This window comes from Equus asinus, chromosome 23 (assembly GCF_041296235.1).
Source record: "Equus asinus isolate D_3611 breed Donkey chromosome 23, EquAss-T2T_v2, whole genome shotgun sequence".
In the NCBI taxonomy this organism is placed as follows: domain Eukaryota; kingdom Metazoa; phylum Chordata; class Mammalia; order Perissodactyla; family Equidae; genus Equus; species Equus asinus.
Window position 1 is genome coordinate 31064724 of NC_091812.1, and position 16812 is coordinate 31081535.

The 16812-nt window shown below is 38.5% G+C and overlaps 1 protein-coding gene across 1 annotated transcript in view; it reads right to left on the reverse strand.

The window, feature by feature from the left end:
* The window catches only part of TMC1 (transmembrane channel like 1), a 130107-nt gene that overhangs the window by 76469 nt on the left and 36826 nt on the right, over nucleotides 1-16812 (reverse strand). The window lies entirely within an intron of this gene.

Sequence of the window (16812 nt, forward strand, 5' to 3'; positions counted from 1 at the left end):
TAAATGTCTGTATTTTCTTAATGTACCACTGATGACATTTCTGAGTATTGTATCCTATCCCTATTTTTATATGAACCCTCAGGTTTTCATTTCTCAGTTTTACATAGCGTAGTGATTTTTTTAGGAACTGATACATTGTGTTATAGGAGAATTGACTCTAATTCAATTATTTGGCATCAAGAAACTTGAAATTCATAAAACCAAGTGCACATAGAAATTATCACTTCATTCTCTGTTATAATAAACATAAAAACGAAGAAGCAAAAATTCTTAGTAGTAAAACTAAAATTTGTTTTTCTAATGTAATAAAATATCTACTTTATGGGCATATCCTCTACTCTAGATATTTAGAGGATAATTTAAAAGACAATCAGTTTGGCCTGTTAGAGTTATATCACTTTCTGGATGAATGGCCAATTAGAAAACATGTCTGCTCTAAGTCAAAAGTGTAAAGAAATAGCTGTTGTACTCCATATTTCTAACAACGTTTTTAATTTTGTGAGTTGATGATTATGTTACAGGAACATTAAACTAGCAAGATTTAGGAGAGAGGGAGGGAAGTCAGAGTTATAATCAAATTAAAATCACCACAAAATTAATTATAAATTCATTTAACAATATAGAAACCTATTTACGTGGCATTCATATGGTTTTTGTCAGTTATTACAAATATAATTTTCCTTTGAACAATCTAAACAAGTTTTTATTGTCTCTTCAGTTGCCAAGTTTTCCCTGATGCTGGGCATAATTTCATATTTCTCTCTCAATTACTGCCCCACCCCACCGTCAACATATGTACCCAGACTTTGGTTTTTCAGACAAAAGTCTGGACTTCACTCTACTCCACATAATCTCAGGTATGAATTTCTTCTCATCCCTAATTCCCTACCCCGTCTTCTGTTCTCCAAGAAATCTCCCCAAGTTTCATATTAAAGGGTACCCTGAACAGCTATTCTGGCTCATTCTGCAGCCCACTGCTCACCCTGGCCAAAATAACTGCTAGACTCAACTCATCAGAAATCTGGGGATAACTTTAAAACAAAGTCACAGGGGAGCAGAGAATAATTCTTTAGCAAGAACAGATCCTTGATGCCCCTAATCTGATGATCTTGGGGTGTAAAGATGTACCCCTGCAGCTTGCAGGCCTGGAAGAAGGGGCAATGGGCTGGAGGAGGTCAGGCCTTAACACTGTTTTCAGGGTTGACCTTCTCAATGAGCTAGCATGATTTCAGGATGGAAGAAAAGTAGTATCATCCAATCCTATCCTCCCTGGTAATAGATTTCTTAATCAGAAGTCAATGTCTTTCACCGTGCTACTGGAGACAAGATACGAAAAGAAAGTATCTGACATGGAGATAAATACTAACTGATATTTATGACACTAAGGTGCCCAGGACAGATATCAGAATGCATGAAAATAAAGAGCAGAGTCTTTGAAAACTAAAAAGCAACAAAATGTCTTCATATTTTTTCCTATGGTTAATCCATTTTGCTACCCGTTTGTATTTATCTGGATAATTTAAAGGGATTTTCCTACATAGCTAAAATGAAATAGGCTTTTGTGGATAAACTTTAAATATCTATTGGCCTCAAACCATCCAAATGTCTGACTGAAAAATGTGTGTCATCCCCTTGAATTGCATTCAACAAAAGCCTCCTGCCAAGACTGTAATCCGGTCTGCAGGTCTCAGAGCTCAAGCAAGCCCTGGTACACTGTGCACAGCTCTCTGTGCTGTAACCCCAGACCCAGGGATAAATAATTGAGTGAGGTCTATTTAATGACAGTAATACCTGGCCTCATCATTCATTTATCAACCCCTTGTGTTGGTAATTAGAATAATAAGGTTTCATGGGCTATCAAGAATGCTTTCACAGTTAGTTGAAGGAGCACACTTTGGCCTAACTTACAAAATAGATAATTTACCCAGAACACATGATACAACCCCGATGACACAGGGGAGTTAGGACACTCTATGCTGCCTTTGACACATTAGCATTCCAGGAAACTTGTTCCCTATTTGGGTTAGGTTGACTTTTCTTTCCTCTTGTTTTCAGTTTGATAATATGATTGAGCAACCAATTTATTGCTTAAGTAAATGAAAGACATTTCAAAACCAGTCTTTAAGGCAGCTGTAATCAAAACTTGTACTCATGACAACGTCCCAGTAAAGGGGTGAGAAGAGTAAGAAGTCTTTTCCTAAAAAACACTGTCATTTAAAAACATTTGACCATTTAAACCAACTAAAAGTCAGAACTCTGACTTTTCCTAAAATATCATTGAGTAATTGAAAGAAAGTTGCAGAGGTAAAAAGATATTCTAATGTGCAGAGATTGAAAATAAGGAATATAGGCCCCCAAGATAATATAACTTTATAATTAGCCTGGTAGAATTATTTAAAATGATCCTAATACTGGAAGTGACTATCCAAAACATGTTTTTATAAAGAGGATGCTGGTGGCAGTAGTTGTAATGGTTAAGATGCTCAGCAGCTTCATCTATAAAATAGAAATAATAATAGCTATTCCACAGGGTTTTAGTGTGCTTAATAGGAAATAATGTAGTAATGTGTTTAGTAATTATGTATGCAATGTGTCCACGGCAAATATTAAGAGCTCTATAAATAGTAACTAGTACTAATGGCAGAGCACTATTGGGCTGCCTTCAAGTTTTATGCTGAGTCTCCAACTCACAAAGTTGAGAAAGGACTGGATATTTCCAGACAAATTCCCACAGAAAGTCAGTCTCCTTCCCCTCAGAATATCACTCTAATGAGATGTAGGAAGAGTGAGAATCGTTCTCGTTACTAAATGTGCAGGAGAGGATTCAGCCCCACTATTGAGACCTGATGAGTGGGCGCAGGTGTCGGGCTTCAGAAGCCCTGGTTGTGAGGCAGCCTGGAAGAAGGCAGCTGTGGATTCTCACCTAGTCCTGCTCCAGCCATGCAGTGCTGCTGCAGAGAGCTCAGGACATGTGGCAGCTGGGGAGTCTGTGATAAGAGGCAAAAAGGAATCTCCCTTGAATAGGACTTCATTCTATTCAGGTCTGTGTTGTGTATCTTACAAATAAAACACACATTTGAATCCTGTTCCTAACTGTGTGCTCTTGGAGAGATCGTTGATCCCAAACTTTCTCGCCTGTAAAATATGATCAGCAACAGTCACGGCAGCAACAGCTAACATATACCGAGCGCTTGCCCTATGCCAGGCACTATTTATATCCATCATCTCATTTAATCTCCACGAAATCCTGCAAGGTGGGAACAGCTATTATCCCCACCTTACAGATGAGAAAATTGAGGATAAGATCAGTAAAATAAGTGTGCAAGTTTACCCTAAGAGTACGTGGTGCAGCTCGGCTTGGATTTGAGCTCGTGTCCCCAGTTTCCCCGGAATAACACCGTGATTTACCTCATGGGGTTGCTATAAGGACATATAAAAGTTGAGATAACATAGGCAAAGCAGTGCTTAGTATTTCATGGGTAAATCGCACTGTTGATTGTTACTCAAAGGTCTTTATTATTTTTCTGGGGAAATGTTGATGATGTGTCAGATAAAGCTTCAGAATAAAGAACAATTTGTACACTCTCCTTATAACCATATAAAAATAGTGTGTGTCAATGACCAAAGACTAAGCAATTGTGCACATGATTAGTTCCTCTATTTTCCAAACTTATAATACTGCCGTACAGTTTTGTTTACAGTAATAAAAATTGAGACTTTTGCTTATATATTTCAAGACATTGTGCCATATAAAGAGGGGGGAGAAAGTAGAAAGTAGCCTTAGACTTTTCTGTAAAGAATTTACAATCCCATTAGGAAGCCAAGGTATAGATAAATATTTAGGGTATCATCTAATTACTATTAAATAGGTAGTTGTAAAGTGCTGTAAGATTCAGATGAGAGAGTGTTAGAAGGAACCCTAAACAGAGGGAGGGTTCAGCTACAAGGACAAGGGGGCAGGAAGGACATTTCAGCACAGAGAAATGGTGTGAACAAAAGTGAAGAAATAAAAATGTACCCAGGGTCTTCAAGTGGGTGATGAAGAGATGAAGAGAACAGTCTAAATGCTTTAGAGGAGGAGTTGGCATGCTCTAACGCCAGGCTCAGCGGTGTAGAATTCATTTTGATGTCAGTCAGAACCTGCGAGGGTTTTTGAGCAGGAGACTGGTAAGTGCAGTACAGTATGCAGTACTATATGAGAAATGTGGCAACGATGATATGCAAGATGGATTACAGGAAAACGAAATGAGAGGCTGGAGGCAACTTGATTTCTAATGCCTTTATATAGTTTGTTTCCTCTTTCTAGAATGGCCTTTCCCTCCTTCTCTGCCTGTTTTCTTCCTTTTCTTCATTTTCAGTTCAAGAGTCAAGCCAACACAACAGCTCCTCCTTAATGCCTTTCCTGATCCTTTCTTTCCAACTGTCCTCCCACCCGGGGTCAGCATGATTTAACCTCTGACTTCTATGAAGTAATTACCCTGTGGTCCATTTTCACCATTGCACTGGCATTGCCTGAAGGCAAGGTCTATGTCTTTTCTTCTAGTTTTCCAGTATTTAGTCTAGCACCTGGCACAGAAGTGAGTTTCAACAAATGCTAACTGAATGAATGAACATCTTCATGGACACTGGATGATAGTCAGGCCAGTGGTTCCTAAAGTGCCTCCACCTGAGAATCACCTGTGGGATCCTTTCAAAATTCCAAAGCCCAGGGCTCCCCAATCCCAGATCCCTTAAATCACAATCTCTAGAGGTGGGACAGAGGCATTAGCATTTTTGAAGCCCCTTAAATGATTCCAATATGCAACAAGTTGGGGGCCAGATTTGGAACCAAACCACATTTCATTTGCTGGGACTACTAAATTTAAGTCTTTACATTGGTTAAGCAGTTGTTGGAGGTTTGGGCTAAAAAGATGCCATATAAAATCATTTTGGTGTCCCCTTGGACTGGCCGTCCTGGATATATTTTGAAACTTGATAAATTGCTTTTGATGAATAACTTTTCTTTTCCTGTCCCTGCCTCACTCTTTATCTTACACCCCTAAAGGGTAACCGACTAAATGACCATCTGAAAACAAACAACAAACACAGAGCTAGCTAAAAAGCTACTTATGCCTTCATATAACTTAGTAGCCTATATGTCTGGCTCCTTTTGGTGTGCTTCCTTTTAGATAGCACCACTTCACAGATTAAAAAAATAGACAGAGAGAGAGGTTACCAAGACCTCTAAAATTTTTATCAGCAGTAAATGTTAGAGTGATCTGCACACAAAGAGTTCTTGGGCTGTTTTTTCACTGGCTCCGATGAGATTCACTGAGATGTGTCAAAGCCAGCTGCTCGTGTTGGTGACTAACGAAAGCAAAGCTTGGGTAGGGCAAATGTGTATTAAGTTTAACGCTACTACCCATAAAAATTCTTCAGACCTAGGATGACTTCTTTGCTCCCTGGGGTTATGAAACAATACTAATTTTCATGGCTAGTTTAAACGTCAAATAAAGACTCAAACACATTTTAGTTATACCCTAAAAGTCAGTCAGAGTAATTTTAGATGAATCAAGGAAGAAACGACATAGCTGGGCTTTAGTGGTTTAACAGTAATAATAATTATAATAAGAATAAGAAGTATACTAGATCCTCTTTCTACTCATTGATTAAGTCTTTTCCTAATTCTGCTGTGTACCTGGTTAATTTAAGATTCAATTTATGGATCGAAGAAAATCCTTAGTATCATAATAGCAGAGGAGAGACCATACAGCTTTCCCCAGGAGCTAAAAGCTTATGCTGAATTTTAGATATCGGTCACAGCATAAATTGGTTTTCCTCCATAGAAGGACATCAAAAAATGCTAAGATTGTAACATTATCAGCAGAGACAATGTACGACTAAGTTTCTGTAAAGAATTCTTTCTCAGTGCCGAGTGGTCTATAATAGTAACTTTATAAATGTCTCTGTGGATCGTCTTATCAAGCTCTAGATCAAGGATTTTTTGTTTTATTTTATTTTTTTGGTCTTTTGTTTTAATAGATCAGTTGAGCATGCAATTAGCAACACTCATACCTAAGGTAGGTGTGGTATTATGTGGACTGCAGACTTCCAGGCCATGTCCCTAAGACATCTAGGTATATCCCAGTTTACTACTATTGCTTTGGTTTTTGAGCAGAAATGAGGTTTGGGGAGAATGTGTTCTTTTTTTTTTTTTAATGACAGCATGCTCTCCTCCTCCTCCTTTTTTTTTTTTTTTAAGGAAGATTGGCCCTGAGACAACATCTGTTGCCAATCTTTCTCTTTTTTTTTTCCCCTCCCCAAAGCCCCAGTAGATAGTTGTATATCCTAGTTGTAGGTCTTTCTATTTCTTCTATGTGGGATGCTGCCACAGCATGGCTTGATGAATGGTGTGTAGGTCCATGTTCAGGATTCAAACCAGTGAACCCGGGGCCACTGAAGCAGAGCAGGCAAACTTAACTATTCAGCCATGGGGCCGGTCCCAGGAGAATGTGTTCTTAAAGCCACAAATGAATCCTGAAGAACAGGATCGCAAGAGTAATAAGAAAAGCTAAGTAGAAAACTTTACCTTAACTACTTTCATCACTAAAGATTTTCAAAATGGAGATGTTTCTTCTCCCCCTCTTTACTGTGGGAAAATTATTATCAGAAGTTGGTAGAAATAGCACAGAAAATATGGATCGCTATGTATAGCTGCAAAAGGGACCCATCTGAAAGTCTGGTCGATAAGCAAATTTACTTTATTTCTATCCTTCTTTCATTCTCCTTTTTTTTTTTTGGTGAGGAAGATTTGCCCTGAGCTAACACTGTTGACAATCTTCCTCTTTTTTTTTTCTTTTTTTTTTGCTTGAGGGAGATTAGCCCTGAGCTAACACCTGTGCCAATCTTTCTCTGTCTTCTATATGGAATGCCTCCACAGCACGGCTAACGAGAGGAGTATGTCCACACCTGGGATCCAAACTGACAAATCCAGACCACTGAAGCAGAGTTCACAGAACTTTTAACCACTCAGCCACAGAGCCAGCCCCTCATTTCTCCTTTACTTGGCCATTTTTTCTAAGTGGTTATTGAGTGTGTTTTATGTTCTTAGGAATTTGCTAAGTGCTTTGGAAGAAATAAAAGGAAGATGTAGATTCATTTCTGAAGGTTAAACTCTGTTAAGAAAAATGAGATATAGACCCACAACATTGTTACATAGCAGTGCTAGGCAGCCTAGAAGTGAAAAAGGAGAGAGTGGTGGCTTGCGAGCTTGTTGAAGACAAATTAAAGTGGACATTAAAGGGCTGATAGAATTTGAGTAGGCAGAGAAAGGCATTCTAGGCATCAGTTGGCAGGAATTTCCCTAACAAAGGAGATATTTCCATCATGAATCTCATATTCTTAGATATACAAACATCCAGCTCTTCACAAAGCCATTTACAGGAGGCGGTAGACAGACTGTGCTAATTTTGCTTGGTTCATGTGCATTCTAATCAAGCACACTTAACCAATTCAGAATATTGTGAAACAGAAGGACTCACAGGGTGCTGCCTCAGAGTGAGAGGAGCCACTCTGCTTTGAAAGTTTGGGTAAAATGTTTCTGCACAGTACCTGTGTTTTCATATTTATACCCTCGTAAACATTTCTAAGTATTACCAAATATTTTTTTTTAATGTGTGGTGGTATCTAAGAGTGCTAAAAAGCCTTAGCTTTCTGTTGGAACACTGTGTTTTGCCTTTTGACCCATGACTTGGGCAAGAAATTTTAAATGATGGCAGTTGAGTGAGCTCTGCACTGAATCAAGACAACCTAGTAAATCTGATTGCTCGCCGCATGACAAACAAATCTGGAGATCTGCCCAACTTGGGTGACGCATCCACACAGCACGCTACGCTCCTGTGTGGACTAGTCCTTCTGCCAAGTGGACTTGCAGTCTTAATATTTCACAGTTGCCTCCTGTAGCCTCCCTTCTAAACTTTCCTAATCCCTGTGGTCAAGCACTAGTCAAGAAATACTAGAATAGTGTGCACATAAAATAGAACAATTCATCCAAAGGGTCGTGTGTCTTTATATAAATATCTAAGTGTGTATGTGTGTGTATAATAGTACATATATATACACACGTATACATATATGCATATATATGTAAAATGATGCACATATACTGCGAAAGCATAATTAACACAACTATTTAGAACAAATGATTTATATCATTTAAAAATGTTTTTATTTTTAGGATTTCTTATTTGCAGAAGAGAATCTTAGACACACTATATTGGATATATAAAATTATTCTCCTTTCTTCCTCTCATCTAATTTGTTATGATATTCTAATACAATGTTCTCTAAACATTTACTTTTAGTATATGCTTTTTAATAAGGCTTAACCATTTTTATCCTATAATAACAAGTTTATATAAGCCCTCCAAAGTGGTATTCCACTTGTCATTCCTTGGTCATATATATAAAGACGTCCTTCAAAGAGAACTATTTAGTGGTTACCAGGAGGAAGAGGGGTGGGGGGTAGGCACAAGGGGTGAAGGGGCGCACCTATACGGTGACTCACAAATGATAATGTACAACTGAAATTTCACAATCTTGTAAATTATCATAACCTCAATAAAAAATAATAAATAATTTTTTTTTAAAAAGACGTCCTTAAAAAGCCCGTGGCTATTCTCTTATTATAAACCTGATAAAGTAAAGAATTATCTACACAATTAGTACCTTATCTAGTACCTGGATGGCACATCCCCGAAACAACAAGGCCACCTTTCTCAAATTAATCTTATTTTATACCTATCAAGTACACATTTTCTTTCCTTTTACTGTTAATGTGTTATGCCAAATATATTTGAAAGCATTTCTGGATAATTTTTAAGTGATAATGAATGAATTTCTCTTTTTAACCACCTTTCAAAAATAATATATTTATGGATAGCCTAATAAGTTGTGAAAATTAGCTGTCACTGATAGCTGAAATTTTAAAGAGCGCAAGTTAGGTAAATTGCTATTTATCAAAAATTGTTGGAGGGTAGGACGCTCCGACAAGCTGAGAAAACTGATTCAGGGTGTCTTACCATATATAACAGACTGCTGACACTCTGGAAATAGGGCACAATGAGATACAATTAAGAAGAAGATAATAGTAACCACACTTTATCCATCTAGAAGAAAACTTTAGAACTTTCTTATGTTTAATGTTTATTTTTATTATAATTATATATACTGCATAAACAACTATATATCTATATAATATATACAGTACTATATATATGCTATATATATTTTTTAATTCCAATTATAGCGTACTGTAAAAAAATCCCCATTTATTTGAACTTTGGAGTTATTTGAATTCTGGTAAGTAGATGTTTGTGGAAGGTAGCAAATAAGATTGATTGCCAAGAATCTTGGAAAGCATCCTTGAATATTAGCATTTTTTAGTTCCATTTTCCCAATGACTAATATCTTTCCACTAACAATCTGGGCAGAGTCTCAGGCTGATTTAACGAGGCTGTGTGCTTGAGATTTTGCTGTAGGTACAAGAGCCGTAAATGCCTTCACAACTCACCAAAAGATGTGGGAGCAGTAGCCAGGTGGGCCCCTTGAGAAGCCTGCCAAACCAAGGTGAAAAATACAACATCCCCAGGTAATGAGGATGGTGCAATGGTAAAATGGTGCAGTGTGGATAAGAAAGGTTAAATGAATCATAAAACAAATAAAGGAGGAGAATTCTTGGTAGACAAAAGTATTTACCCAAAATGTTTCTGAGCTGACTTCCTTAACAATTGAAAAAGTTTCTGAAACATGTAAGTCCCGAGAAAAAACAACAAGTTTCTCATTTGGTCCCTTTCAGTATCCTTTCAGGGAGAATTGCGAAATATTATTAGAGAAGCATTGTTAAAATTAATCACAATAATTTTCTAAGCTCTCACAACAATACAGTAAATATTAACAGGGTAAATCTCAAGAAAGAAAGAATTGTCGGGGACGTTGTTCTCGTTTAATATGGAAAGAATCTTTCTAATGCAATGAAAATGGTTGCAGTTGTGGCAGAAGAAGTCTAATGTGAGTGACAAGCCAGAAGAGATTTCTGATCTCAGTCGAGAACTGATCACTCTTGAATAAAATTTTTTTCTCTTAAGATGAGTTTTAATGCGAGAGAAAAGAGTAGAATGGGAGGAAGACAAGGAGGAAGATTGAAACTCTCTGTGCATATTAACAGATTTGAGAAGAAGTTCTAGAATATAAAATAAAAGACATTTAGCAGAATGTTAAGATAAAAAACTAGGATAAGAGGTTATTCATGCACTTTGGACTTTATCTGGAGTCCTGAAATTATAGAATACTGCTTGTCCTCAAAGGCAGTTCTAATTTAAGCATTTCAGTGTTGATTATAGATCAAAGAAAGAAAACATGTGATAGCATAACAAATAGTTCTTTCTTTAGATTCTGCTGTCAACTACTCCAGATGAAGGTCCTTCTCACATAAACTTAGTTAATCAAAGGGCGTTTCTAGATCCCCCAGTGAGGTGCTGGAGCTGACTCAGCCACTGATTGTTAAATTTTCAGGAATTTTGCGAGCTGGTTTTAAACTGTTGGCAGCTTGAAATTGATCCTAGTGGGGATATTTACACCACGGAAATTGGCAAATACTGCAAATCAAGCCTCTTCACCAGCACATTTCTTCCCTATACTCACACATTTATCCAGGCCCTTAAAAGATCCCAGTCATGTTAATGATTCTCTTGTCTTGGGTGTCTTGGGTTGTTGAGTGTCCAACAACAAAAGAAATCACCATTAACACTGTCACCCACACAGGAATCAGTAATGGCATGCTTATGAGGTACAGAGCACTATGCTAGACCCTGAGGAAATAAAGAGCTGCACCACACCTTTCACATCCTGAGGAGCTCAAAATCTATTCTGAAAGAAAAGAGATTGACATACAAATTTAAAAATGTAATACAATGCAGCATAACTACAGAGCCAACAGAACAGTAGAGCCCATTTGAGTCCTGTGTCTATAGGAGTTGGCAGAGAAAGGACCACAGGAGGAGACAATAATCCACGAAGGACAGGACTCAGGCCTGGAAGAAGCATAGGATACAGAAAAGCAGAGAGGAGACCCGAGTGAAGTAAGAAAATCTAATCAGAATTCTTCAGATTAAACGCATTTCACTGAGAAACATGGTTCAATGAGAAGTAGTATGGCACAATAGAAAAAGCATGAGATTTTGGAGATGCAGACATCTAGATTTGAATCTTCACCTTGGCAGTTATTGGCTTGAGGCTACTTTACCTCCACAGTTTTACCTTCTGTAAAATGGGGCTAACTTTCCATTTTCAAGGTTCTTATGAAGATTAAATGAGTTAATGTGTGCAGTATCTCCAGCACAGAATATGATACGTAATAGACACTCAAAAAAAATGGAGATGGTTTTGTCCATCTCCAAACTCTCATGGTCATCATCATCATCAATAACTAATGATGTGGAAAGAGAGCCGGAACTCAGATTGTGAATTCAGATTGTGGAGCTCACAAATTTTTTAAGCGAAAGCTTTTAAACTTTTTCTGTTAATTACTGAGGATGAGGAGACATTGAAGGCTTTGAACATAGAGATGACATGTTTGAAGTGGTATTTACAAAGAACTCCCTGGCTATAGCGTGCTGTCTTTGGAGTTATATAGACTTGAGTTCTATAATGTGAGTTTGCTGAATTATTTGAGACTATTTAATTCTGCTATTGGAATGGATGGAACTCATAAGAACTATTAAGCATAGATTATAAGAAAGCTCTTGGCTCATAATACTCAGGTGAAACTCATAGGCAGGGTCAATTTCATAGGCCTGTGACATGGGCCCCACACTCAAAGGGGCCCAGTGCTTAATTTCGTGCTCTACCATGGCCATTTTGAAATTCTTAATAATTGAAATTCTCAATTACTTTTTAACAGTGTTCTTGCATTTTCATTTCACACCAAGTCCTACAAATTATGTAGCTGGTCTCACACACAGTATGTGTTAATTATAGCTAATAAACAGATTTGTAGCATGTGACACATAGGCATAATTTATAAGATGTGTTCCAATATCGGTAGTAAGTAAGTTAGTAAGCTGTAATACCTGCCAAAGAAAGACAGAAAATATGATGAACAAATAAGAATATTATGGTTAGAAAGGAATGAAAAGAACAGTTATGATCTTGTCACTTTGCGACCAACATCTGTCATTACTAAATTGATCACCCATTGGTGTCATCCAGTATGGTTCTGTTCCTCACCCCCCACCCCTCCTCCATGTGTTATGCTCAAGAAAAGCAGCTATAATTTGTGGCATTCCAACAGGCTAATTGACAAGGTACTCCCATGGTCAGACATAATTGCCCTGTGTCATTCTGATAAAGCAAATGCGTATCCTTGCTCTAATTCATCCTCACTTCAGTGGCCCCTTTGGGACCTCCATCCTCTTAATCACAGCATCAGTAGGATGAAAGAGATAGAGCATATGAACACTGAGAAACCAAGGATTCAGAAGGTGTGATTCTGTGGCCTACTCTACCAGTCTATTGCCATTCTATCCCCAGTATGTTAATTTATTCCATCTCTTTGCCCTCACTTCTCACTGTGCTTTAAATTGACTTAATAAACCATGGGATTTGAGCATGTTAATTTGGCCAGGGACCTTTCAGTCCCATGACCTCTGGGAGAGCTTGCCTGGTGGTATACTTAGAGACCTACATCATATCAAGGCAATTTTCTACACAAGTTCAAATCACGGCTCCACCACTTAATAATTGTCTGAACATAAACAATGACTTATCCTCTCAGAGCTTTGGGTTTTTTATATGCTAAGCCAAAATAACAATATCTACCTCAAAGGATGGTTGAAAGTGACAAAGGAAATTATGATAGTAAAACAATACTAGCTAACATGTATGATTACTATGTGCCAGTCACCATTCTAAGTGCTTTAGATCCATTAACTGATTTAATCTTCTCAATAACTCTATGAAGTAGTACTGCTTTTATTCCCGTTTATAGGTGAGGGAAGTCAAGGATACAGAGGTTAAGAAACTTGCCCACGGTCACAGCATAATGCTTGATATCTACTAGGCACTTATTAAATAGTGGAGAAATTAAATGTCAATGTTACTTTTTGATCAACAAAATTTCAGATGAACTGATTGCCTACAGACTCACCATTCTTCCGATGAGAAAATCTACATACCCAAGATATCTGTAATGTACAGGAACTGAAGGTCTATGCTTTGGTTGAGTTATTGACTAAAAAGAAGCCCAAATGGTCAAAGTGTGTGTTAGTGGGTGTGTACACATGCTTAAAAGTCCTCTTGTGTGGAATCCCTCATTCCTTCACAATGACGGATGGAGGAAAGGCGTTTGTGAACTAAAGTAGAAATCATGATGCTTGCCTAGGAAAATCTTAGTCTCCAAGGAAACTTGAGAGAAAGGGGTGGGGATGGGAGCCAAAGGGGCAGTCTTCCCAGATGGGATCCAGCACAGGAAATCAACTCTGGTCTATTCCCACTTTCCTAGAAATATATTAGTTCCCCCAACCAAAAAATAAAATAAAAAACAAACACAAACAATTGAGGGAGGATGAAGGGAGACTGAGTAAGGAGGAAAGTTGCCTTAAGGACTAGCTGGCAATTTTAAGCACCTATTTAAACATAAATGAAATCCTAAGAGTAAGTTTCTTGGCTTTACTGGGTGTTTCATCAATAAATCACCAGGCCTAGTCAGCCAGTGGACAGCTCCTGGAAACACTGGGTCAGGGTGCTACAAAGCTCAGATATTAAAGCAATCAGTATAATAGCTAAATAAACATTTTTGTTATCAAAACAAATACTTTTAAAATGGTTTCTACCCTAGAGCCATTTCCGTGAAAAAGAATATTGGAGATCTCCTGAAGCCTATTCTGTAGACTCAAGAAATACTAGAACTGCTCCCTCCCCAAAATAAGTTTCCTTAAACATCCAGTTAAGTGGGATTTTTTTAAACCTTTTCTCATGTTAATAGGCACAGAAACATTTTTCTTCAAAGGAATGCTTTATGTGGAAGTACATTGTCAAGAAGAGAGAAACCACAGGTCTCCTCTGCTTGAAGCTGGCATTGCGGCCCGGCAGCCATCCCTCATGGCTCAGCCTACCCCGCCCTGGAGGGATTTCCCCAAACCACTTGAACTCTGAGGACAGCAGTTTGAAAACCATGGGCCACAGTCTGATTCCTTCCTTTTATGTATAAATAAACCGAGGCTCAGAGAGGGGAATTTAGAGGTAGAGCTTAGACTGGAGTCCAAGTCTCTTAATTTTCAATCCAAAATCTATTCTATCATAATAAAATAAAGTAGTTGCTTATTTATGTTTAGTCTTGAGGACTTTTAATCTACCACACAGAATGTTCTCATAGAGTTAAAGGTTTTAGGTTCCTTCCAAGATGGGTAATAAGCAGACCTGTTATTTTCCACCAGGTATTTTATTTCACCTGTAGTGGCTGCTACCAGGATAGGCAGCCACCTCTTACAGATAGGAAAGATCTAGTCATCCAACTTCTGGGTTAAACCTATTAACAACTTAAAAACAGATTATGCTTAAAATCCTCACTGTTGGATATTTTTTAGTTGGGTAACTAATAAAAAACAGAAATAGACTTTCAAATCATTGGAAAATACGTCACTATTTCCCTTTTCCCAGCCTCTACATACACATAGTCTCACCCATTCCATAAATGGTCCACAGAGTAGGATGTCCCACTTAATGAGGTTTTCTAGTTCTCAATTTTAGAATTGAAGTTCTCAATTCTAACCATAAATCAATGACTTTTACAGTAAAAAACAAAAATACATATTCCTGGTCTGGACAAGACACACATACCCCACCACCCAGAAATTCTTATTCAATAGGTTTAAGGCTACATGAATGTGTGAAACCATATTAATCCACAGAAAAACATACGTTGAAAAACATCATTCCACAATGACGGTGGAAAGGACGTGGCTTCCCTTCAGCCCTAAAGAACCAAGTCTGCTTCCTTGAAAATGCCGACCTCCAATTCCTGAGCCATATTTGAGAGTCCATATGGATTTATAACCCATTTTTAGAGCTTCTTGCCCCTGTACTAATTGCTTATGTTAACCTTAAGTCCTGAGGATACTCATGTTCCTAGTGGCAGATAGTCTTTCAAAATGTAGTAACTATCCCTGAGTCTCCCACAATATCCTCAGAGCCACAAGCTACCACTCCCAAGGCTTTACTCTTAATCATGTCTTGAAATCTTGACCCTCCCTAAAATTTGTTCCACATATTTTTCAGAGTCCAGAGCCATCTGGGAAGCCTTGAAACCCAGACACAGATCCACACCTGTGATCAAAATATCTGTTCCAGTTACGTTGAACCTGGTGTCTAGAATTCCATAGACTTAGCCTGGAGTGATGACTGGAGGTTAATTCTGGGAATAACACAACCTTAGAAACACTGTCTCAGAGTTAGATGTTCTGAAAGAAATAAAGGGCAGGAGGAAAGCTGCCTGACCCTCATGTTTTAGTAACTTTGGTAAGAGAAAACTCTACATACACATACTATGAAGTATTGACCACTTGTTCTAGTGTGACTGGAATCCATGGGGGAGAAGCTCAATACAGCATTCAGAAACCTACCAAGGGAGACAAGTTGGGCACTGTAGTACCAACAACTTCATCACAGAGGTTGAAACTGAGAGAATCAGGCTGACCAGGGCTATTGGCACCAGTTGTGCAGAGAATTGCAACGTCACAAAGCAGGAGATGTTTCTGGCCATGGAGATTAGTCGAAAGACAATGAGCATCGCTGACAGGTGAGAAGCCACAGTTGCTTCTTCTCTGGAGCTAAATTTGTGCTTCCATCCTGCGAGCTGGCTTTGGCTTTGATGTTCCGAATCACTGTTTTGGTAACGTGCCTAACTTGCTCCCCAGCTGCACAGGTAAGAAGCAGCAAACTTGAATGCCTACAAGGTCCAGCCAAGCAGCATGAACAAGTGATGTGGATTGTTTGGGAACTGTGCACACTCAAGGGTGAATGCCATACTAGTAGGGGTCAGTGACTGCTTAGCCCCAGAACTGTGCACACTGAAGAGTGAATGCCCTGTTAGTAGGGTGCAACTATTGCTTAGTGCCAGCTGCTATTTTCATGTAGAAATTTTGGACCAGATCGTTCACTTGTCCATGAGAATCTGGACATCCAGATTTATTTTTATGTGAAATTTCCCACTTTAAAAGTTTGACAACAACAGCAAAAATATTATTATAAAAAATACACCCCCAAATGGTTAAAATGGTAAATTTTATGTTATGTATATTTTGCTACAGTAAAAAAAATAGTAAAAGAAAAAGCTTGTGGACCAGATAAAAGCCACCTATAGTCTAGATTCAGCTGCAGACTCCCCATTTTCAACATCTGCCCTTGTAATAGGGCCTGGGCTGCCCCTCCTTCCATCTCAATCTCTATCTCTCTCCACTTCTGAAAACAGCTTAATCCCTGGACTCCAGCCCAAGGCCCCAGGTCCAGGAATCTGCCATAAGAAAACCCTGAGGGTACATTTTTAAAATCCTGAGAGTGATCAGGCCCTGGATTCTGCCAAATTGTCAAGATCCCCTATTTCCCTTGTTGAAGCATCAAAATTTTATCGTCCATGCAGACTGCAAACAATGTGTCACCATCCCCCAAGCCTCCTGGGCTTACCTGTGGTGGGTCTGCTTCCCCCTAGCCCTGTTGGGTCCCATACCCTCTGTCATAGCACAGGCAATCAGGCAACACTAGATCGATCGTGAGGTGAAA